Source organism: Passer domesticus, chromosome 4 (assembly GCF_036417665.1).
Source record: "Passer domesticus isolate bPasDom1 chromosome 4, bPasDom1.hap1, whole genome shotgun sequence".
Classification (NCBI taxonomy): domain Eukaryota; kingdom Metazoa; phylum Chordata; class Aves; order Passeriformes; family Passeridae; genus Passer; species Passer domesticus.
Genome location: NC_087477.1, coordinates 60,396,325 through 60,405,560, shown reverse-complemented (window position 1 = coordinate 60,405,560; position 9,236 = coordinate 60,396,325). Strand labels below are relative to the sequence as shown.

At 39.1% G+C, this 9,236-nt stretch overlaps 1 long non-coding RNA gene across 3 annotated transcripts; it reads right to left on the bottom strand.

Annotated features, from left to right (window-relative positions):
* Positions 1–869: 869 nt before the first annotated feature.
* LOC135299360 (uncharacterized) lies at positions 870–9,005 on the bottom strand. Of its 3 annotated transcripts, none has more exons than XR_010361344.1 (4): positions 7,741–9,005; positions 4,825–4,916; positions 3,941–4,065; positions 870–3,024 (listed from the first exon to the last, which is right to left on the bottom strand). It is a non-coding gene; the product is annotated as an uncharacterized LOC135299360 (long non-coding RNA). The 3 variants fall into 3 exon arrangements; XR_010361345.1 differs by having other exon boundaries at positions 3,986–4,065; positions 7,741–9,004; XR_010361343.1 differs by having other exon boundaries at positions 870–4,065; positions 7,741–9,002.
* Between the last annotated feature and the right edge of the window lie 231 nt (positions 9,006–9,236).

Here is a 9,236-nt window from a genome sequence, read left to right as displayed (position 1 = left end):
CAAGAAACCCAACATAGCTGCAGTATACACTCCTCTGCTCCTAGAAATCATAGCAAAGAGAATATTTGTCAGTATATAGAAAAATACCCAATCTAGACACAGGCCATCAATCACTGAACATGTCTGTGTTGAAGGTACTGTGAGGTACTCAAAGAATAAAAGTGTGATTCATCCCTATCTTCCGAGCAGGGGCTAAATCTTGCTCCACTTATTCATGGGAGCAGTGCTCCTGTGATAGCTAAAGCATGCAGGATTTGGCCATGAACTGCCAATATTGCTCTGCACATTTGGAGTGTATGATGAGAGCTGAGATTGGCAACTCTCCTCTGTAATCTAAACCACTCTGCAGGCAGGCTAGCCATAATTTGCTGCCCTAAACATTTAACCCCGGCTAGTTAATTTAAGCTTAGCTCAGTTGCTCATGTTTATGGATAAAGAAACAAAAGGGAAAGCATCAAAAGGAAAAGATGACTGTGGAATTCAATATTTCGGCAGCTGTTGATAGGTAAATCTTATTGAAGTGTAGCATTCAAAACCAAAGGCCCGCATTTATGATAATGAGCCTAACAAGGAAATGAGATTGACACAGCAATTCTCTGTTTTTGTTGTCCCCTGAGGTTAGAGATTATGCAGTGCACGGTGCTGTTTTTAGCCTCTTTGGTGATTCCAACTGTGAGAGACAACGCTGTGCATATTTGTCAAGGTTGCACTTTAATCAGGTGACTCAGGGGCTTTTTGAGGGAGAATGTGAACTGCTGGTCTCACTTAAACCTTAATCCACATCCTATGTCAGAGATTCATCAGCCAAGCAGTGCAGCTTTTAGCCTCTTCTTTTCCCTTACGCTTACTCAGTGCTCTGCGAACACGCTTTGAAATAATTGAAATGTATCTATCATGGTTACATTGTATTTTGAGAATTACTGGAATGTTTCTCAGTGACATTAATTGGTTTTAAAATATTTTTGTCTTCCTAATTAGTAAAAGATTGATGAGCAGTGGAAAGGGCATTTATACACAGGCAGACACATATTTCCATGCTACATTTGTGTCTTAATAAAATGGTTGCTAACTGGTTTCTTATGCTTAGTAAACACTGGAAAGATAGAAAATATCCTATAACTTTAGGAAGAGGAAATAACCTCTGTTTTAAATGGGATCACATGGTGTAAAAGAAACCCCAAGTCTCCCTGAGGGCTGGAAAATGGATAAATGAATTATTTAAATATAGTTAAAGGATACACAGGAAAAAGTAATGGCTCTGATACCCAATGTAGGGAAAAATATTAATATTTTAAGGAATCAATTGTGGACACATGAAAAAGCTTGTTTTAATTAAAGATAGCTTACATAAAGCAGTTTCAAGCAGGGAGAAACAGTATAGGATACTTGTTGCTGAGCGTTTTTTAGAAATACATCATGAATAAAAGGAATGACATAACACAGTCCAAACTTCCATCTGCCCTAAAAAATCTTCACTGTCTGTGTTGGAGCATTCTAGAACAGCTTCGCCTCTCTGGAACATTAGCTCTTTCCCTAGCCCTTGCCCAAGCTTGCTGGTGCTTTCTCTTGGTCTTGGCCATCACCGTATAATGTAGAGTTGCTCTACATTGCATAGCTGCTCTTTGCAGTGCTTAGTGCTCACTTTGCACACTTGGCATTTTGAGACCAGCATATTGGGAGGTCTGCTGGCTGCGCACCTAAAGGCAGAGCTGCTGCTCCACAGGCTGGGACCCAGCTTCCTGACTAAACCTGAGCGACTCTCGCTGGTCCTGCTGGTCCCTGCCCCTCAGGCACTGTTGCCCAGGCCTGCAAAAAGGTGATCCTTACAGGTCAGAAGTCACACTGAGCTAGAACCCAGTTAGAGTAGAAAAGGCTGATTTCCCCAAGCAGAGACTTCACTGATATTTTGCACTGAAGTGTTACACTTGGGCCCAGCACTCACACAGCTTGGTGGCTGTACAAAAAATATAGTCAAATTTTGTCAAGCAAGCTGTGCACATCAGTTACAATGAAAACACTGATGGGATGGACAGAGGAAAACAGCTGGAAGTAGAATCTTCCTTAAACTGATCAAGATGGGGAACCTGACTGTGGTTTAAGCACAGCAGGATACACATGATCATCCTTGTGGTGCCTACTGAGCAGAGAGTCAACTCAGCTTAATCTGACAAAAAACGTGGGCCTGAAGATACCAACAGTGATGGAGGCATGGGAAAGGCATGATTCTTTGTTGAAATAAGCCTTCAGCTTCTGTTAGATGTCTTTCCCAACTTTAAAGAGAGCCTAGGAACAGAAGGATACAAATTCTTCCCTGCATTTCCCTTCATCGCTATCCCATTTTCAGGCAGCCCCTAAGACTTACTTGAAACAATGACAACAGCTTCTCTGCATCCTTAAATTCAGAGTTCAACCACTTCATGGAACTGAAATGAAGGACTTCCTCTACATTAGTAATCATGTAGAAGCAGCACTAGTAATCCCATGGGAGGTCCTAAAAAGCTGGGGGCAAAATAATTTCTTAGAAAAGAAGAAAGTGATGGGCAAAACCTGGAGTTTCCTGAGACCTCAGTTGCACCCTGACTAGTGCATCACAAAATGGCTCAGTTGTGAGAGGTTCCGAAAACTTTGAAACATAAATTGAATTGAATTCCATATTAATAGAAATAGAAAAAAAAGCAACAGCAAATACAGGCAAAATTTTCTGGAAGTAGGGTCAGGAGACTACTGCAGTTTCATGTGAGAAGGAGTTCCATTGCCATGCAAGTCTATATGTGTGGGAATGTGTCCACAACAAGCTACATTTGCTTAGGAAAAAAAATAGGTGAAACCACGTTTGCTGAAGGGTAAATGCACAGATGCTGTGTTTGCAGAGGCTGGAGTGCTTCTGATGCATCACCCACCTCTGGCTCTCCAGACACAGAGCAGTTGCTACCAAAAGTCATCCAGAGATGATCTCAGAACAGCCCTTCAAATAAGTAATGTTCTGTGAAAGTGTATGCTTTTACTTGTTTAAATATAAAGGATCTGGGGAAAAAAAAAAAGATGAGATGTGTGAGGTTGTCTCAGAAAATAATATGAGAATACCCTGAGTGTCCATCAACTTTACTTTTGTGATTATATTGTCATGAGAATCTCTGTATATCATGAGTATCCTCATTATTATATTCTTGTTTCTTTGCTATGTAGCAGTGAGTTTGTGGCCTACAACAGAAGAACTTGCCCATTGATACCAACAGAGAGGTGAGAATTAACTTTAGCTAATGCTCTTTCTCTGAATCTTAATTTAAAATTGAGGAAGCCTTCTATCGGCCTCTCTCCTTGAAAGTATCTACTGGGTTTGATGCTGGTTCTGCCATCCTTAGGTAGACTAGATGAGATCAGAATTTAGATCATTTACATTATTTTAATTTGGAATAATATTTAACAACTTATTAAAATCTTCCAAGCTGATAGATGAGTGTCTCTTCAAGGAAGCATTTCTTGCTGTCCCTCTACAAACAACCATTTCACTTATGTAGAATTTAGCTTGTTAAGAAAAAAAAAGCTGGTGGATTTTTGTTTCTTTTTTTTTTTTTTTGTCTCTGTACTTCTTCAATCACTTTTATTTTTTAATACTATGGTTACTGTAATTTTCTTTTGCTAGGAAAAAATCCTCTCTGGTCAGCTCTATTAATGGTGGAGTAGACCATGATTTCCAAAGAAATTGTAGTTTCCTAGTCAGATATAGGTATGAAAGCAAGATACTGTGGCTCCTGGAAAACCCAAGTATCAAAAAAGGCAGCTGTACTGCCCCAGTACATCTAACCAAAGCATGAACACAGACATAGCCTTTCTTTCTTTACAATTGCAGACTTGCAGACATATACACTTGCCTCCAGAAAACTGGAAAGCTAAATATTAAAAACCTGATACACATTTAAGATTTCACATGTTCACTTACATAGATTAAAAATGCAAATGAAGCTGGCTTCAATGAGATGCTGACCTGAGATCAAGCTTTCTGAAGACAGGCTCTTTCCACTTTCTTCAGAAGAAAGAAAAAAAGAGCTGAGAGTTTTTATTCACCTGGATGAAAAAAAAAAAGTGTAAGAACTATTTATAAATATGTATGAATAAATATTTAATTATATATGTGCTGAATGGTTTAGCTGTTGTTCAGCAAATACATAATTTGTTAATTTTGCCTTCTTCCACTGAATAATTTATTCATCAGATCAGCTCTTTTAATATTCACTAGATGATCGGCTGATCAAATCCTGTTAGCTGAATATGTTATTTGATTTTTTTTTGCCCTTTTCAAAAATCACTTAGTCTATTGGAAGAACATTGCTGTGATTTATTAGTGGTATATTCCATCCAGTCCATGGTGACATTCTTCAAGAGTAACCTCCAAAGACAGTAGATATCTTGCTCTTGTCATATGATGTTAAACTTTTGTAATGCTGACATGTATTATGTGTCTTTGACCAGGGAAATAAAACCCCATTTCCAATGGTACACTTTTGTGTCACAAATTCATGACAATACATGTGTGGTATGTTTTCGTTTTTATTTGATGATTGAATATTGAATTATTTAGATGAGCTACATCAATCATTCCTATATTCTGGTTTATCCAAGTGTCTACTCTGCAGTTTTTTCAGTACTCTGTCTTTGCAAAGGGTTTCTTCTAACCTCTAAAATTGTCATATAGCTTCAGAGATACCCTGACATTACAGTGTGGAACAAGATGGAGAAAGGACAGTGTCTAATCCCTTACAAGTCAGCCTTGAAGTCAGTCATCTTATAGCCCTTTGTAGCTAGAAAAGGACTTCTTACACTTACCACTTGAAAGGGGAAATTCTTAGCTTTCGATTGTACTGTCTTCATACCCAGGGAGGTCTGCAGAGATCAGGAAGTAAAGCCATGGTGTCATTCTGTTTGGAAAATTATTTTATGTTTTTATAGTATTCTCTGACATTTTCATAATTATTAAAGCTTCTGAGGACATACTTTTTCTCTTAAGCTGCTGAAGCCTAAATATTCAGATCAGGCTAGCTTTGTAAAAAGGAGGTTGTGAAATGTATCATCAATCCATTAAAAAAAAATACTGCTCAAGCTAATTCTCTGTAACACTCCTGTGTAAGACTTAGAGAAATACCAAATAAACAACAGGACAGTGACACTCAAAAATATTGAGACCACAACTCTGAAATGACCTGTGTAATTTTGTGCTGGTGCCACTCAAGACTAGTGCTGACATCTAGTACACAGATGTGTGTGCCACAGTCTGTGTGCTACAGCCTAATATATTCCAGATTTCAAGATGCATGCATATGTAATAGCCTATATAATATTCCATACAAAAATTGCATTAAGAAAATGTTAAAGTTGCCTAGTTCGGCATTTAAAAGTCAAGAAATAAAATTAAGGTTGTACATGCAACATTAACTCTGTTCCCTAGAGCATTTGCCTATGATACAGTCTAATTACATGATCAAATATTATTTCTCAGATTATACAGTATAATATCTACATTTTTTTCATTTTTCAAAGTGTGAGGTGCATTAGGGAGGCTTCAGCTTCACCTTCATACAAAAAGACTTCAAATAAACATGGACTTGTCAGTCTGGAGAAGGGACACCTGGAAAGAGTTATAACAAGGGATTATAAAAGGATGCGTGGTGTAGGGAAGGTGAGTGAAGAATGATGATTCAGTACTCCTTCAACTGTGAAAGCTGGGGAACATTCATTCAACTAGCAAGTTTAAAACACATTTATTTTACATGCCATACACATGGACTCAGCACCGTAGACTCGGAGAAGACCCAAACTACAATGAATCCAAAAGAGAAATGTATAGACCATAGGGCTGTTGCTGACTGTTACATGTGAGCTAGAGGTACACTGCCCATGCCAAGAAGTCATTAATTGTTGGTGACCAGGGGCTGGGAGGATCTACCTGCTCATTTAGTTTTTCTTCTGTTCTTTCTCCAAACAACCAGTGCTAGCCACACTTTGAAAGCACCACAGTGACCAGTGTTTCCATACAGACTAATAAGGACAATGATGACAGTAACACCCAACGTTTGGGATCCCTGCCATAAGGAAAGGAGAGGTGAATGTGACTCCTTGGTCTGTTTACCAGCTGCAAGCCCCATCCTCAGAACTGCTCTTTCTTCTGTGATGCTTCTGTACACACCAATAACCTAGCCTAAAATTTTTGCAGGACTGTCCCTGTAAGACTCCATTCCTGTTCACTACTCCAAACTCAAGCAGGATCTTACCTTAAAACTGGGTGTTTTAAGCAGTGAGCAGAGGACAGCTGAATCTTCCACGATGTTTCTCAGTTTGAGGCATACATATCTGCACCTCAGAGCCTCCTCTCCCTGACTCTAGTGACAGGTACTGATTGTGGGATTGTTACACCCCTCTGCTGGATGGGATGGAGTGCTCTTGGGCCAGCCAGTGATAGTGAGCAACCCTGGGATCTCTGGAGCAGAGATGCCCAAAGGGACACAGGAGTTGACACACTCTCCAGGTACAGGCTGTGCTCCCACATGAAGCACAAAACTGAAATGGGGCTGTTTTCCTGTGACATGGAAGTGTGCGTCAGACAGAAATCAGGTGGAGATGACAGCCATGTATGTGATTGACCACATTCACAATCTATTCCATTTACCTTGCATATATTATCTGCCTCCTTCACCTGCACTGTGACTGCTAATTCATTTTTACCAAGAGCCTTTTTCTTATGCTAATGAGGTTCTTTAAACAATTGTTGCTAAAAACTCACTGGGTTACAAAAGAAATGGTCCTTGCTCTTCCCAAAGTGCAGAGCAGTCCTTCCTTTACTCCCTGACAGGCCTGAAGTGAGAGTGTTGCTCCACTGAAGGTTTAAGGTCTGTTATTTCACTCTTCGTTGGACTAGAAGTCAGTATTTTACATAATTGAAGATCATGAATTATTAGTTCTGGGAATTAGATTTTGATGAAATCTTGACAGATAGCAAGGTATTATGTATAATTAACACCAAACAATCTACAATTAGAAGATTTAGCATATACAAATGTTATTTTTAGGAAATTAAAGATACTTTACCAAACATGTGAGTGATGATTTTTACACCCTCTGAAGTCTAAGGCTTTCCATGCCTTTGCAGATAAAGCAACATAAAAACAGTGTCAGTTTTCACTTCAAAAGACCTGAATTCTTCATTTTTGTATTTTGTAAAATGTCTGTAACTTTCTGTAATCTAGATCGATATGTAACACCTCAAGATTATATCTGGGTGATGCAAAATAAAGAAAGCTGTTCAGTTTTTATTGAGGGAGGAGCTTTCTGTATGTGAGGAAAGCCAAGCTTGATGTTTACATCTGCCATTTGACAGTGACTCATACAATAGGATTTTCAAGCAGAGAGGAAAAGTAAGTGTGAGAGGAATTACAATCTCATTTTAAGGACATAAAATAAAGGGTTGACCATATACATCTGTCCCCTTACTTACCTGTATTCTGAAAAAAAAGGTCATTACTTATTTGGGGAGGGTGTTGTTTTGCCATTTATGTGTGGGGTATAAAATACAAGCATTGTATAAACACTCTGCACTGCAACAAGTCTCTGCACAACACCCTCAGCACTGAGGAAGGTATCTCTTCATCCCATTGCACATCTTTAATGCAGAGATTGTAAACAATCCTTGTGTCTCTGTTTAATTTTCTACAACATTTATCTTTTTTTTCTTTCAAACTGTGGACTCACCATTCCACTGAATGGATAGAGAAGAAGCCATTAATCTTTTAATCTCTGTGAGAGACCCAGCTACCAGCAGCTACTGTCTCTGGAGAGCATGGCAGCCTTGCTCTGCTCACAGTCCATCCGTGGGGACCTGTATGAGTTCTCTGTGGACTCTTCCCATCTTGTAAAGAGAATTTCTTTCCAAAATAATCCTGGAGGTATTAAAAACTCATCTCTGCTGGCTGATATTCCATCCAGGGCCAGGTCTGTGGAGGACAGCTGTCCGGAAGGGCTAACAAGGTTGCAAGCAGCTCTGTTTTCCAAGATGTGTCTCCAGTGCCTGTTCCCATTACACTTGTGCCTTGCCACGGGCAGGATTTTGTACCTGCCTTGCAGATGACAATATCACAGGAATACAGCACAAAGCCATTTGAGCTAGAAGAGTTGCTGTGATGGCAAACCCATGGGTGGAGCAAGTTTAAAGGCGCCTGTAGAGGGAATCTTTCACAGCTGTGTGACTTCCCACTCTGAAAAGTCTACACACCTGAGCCAGCAGTCTGATGGGGCAAGGCAGTTTCTTTTCAGTTGCTGGTGGAAGATGGGTACAGGCAATGTAATGAAACCTTGGCTATGCTTGGGCACAGACAGAAGATCATTGGAAGTGTGTTCTGAACCTTCTTATTGAAGTGTCAGGGGTTTTTTGGATGGTAAATTCGCTTTCAGGTCAGCAAGTCTGCAAGTTAGTCTGTCCAAAAAAACCCTTAAAAAGAAGACATTAAAATGCCTGAGACCTCACAATCTCCCACGTGCAGAAAAAAGCAACCAGACACTGCTTCTTTTGAATATCTGAGGGGGAAAAATAAGATATTTAAAGAGGCACAAACTTATGGATTCACTTTTTCAGACTCATAGAAGCCATTAAATATTTGCAAAGCAGTTTTTTTCTGTAACATTAGATTTAATGGGAATAAATCAGCTGAAATACATGATTGCAAGAATGGTAACAGCAGGATTCTGTATGAACTTTGAGTTTAGGGAGTGTTTTTTCTACTCTTCCATAAAGGAAAAATCTCTTAATATATAACTTCTGAGGTAAGCAAATAAAAGGTGACATAATTCTTTGCCATTAAAGCTGACATAAGTCAGATGATGCACAGACACAGATGAGATAACTCTGAAATACAACATTCTTCAGGGCTGACAAAATTTTTGTAAACTAAGACTTTTTAAATCAACAGAATGAACCTGGTTATAACAAGCCAGCAGAGGTTACATGATCTAAATTCTGATTTAAATTGGTCAAATGTTGGTAAGAGAATATAAAAATATGCTGTGGAGAGAATATTAATAAGACATTCACAGGAAGAACCAGGTGAAACCATATCCAAACTTTAAAGGGAACATTAGGGTTGTGGGATAGTTGTCAAAACTGACACTGAGTAAAGCATTGTGACTTCATGTGAGAAGACAAACATCTCAGGCCCTAAGTGCTAAAGATCCCCATCAGAACATACACTGAC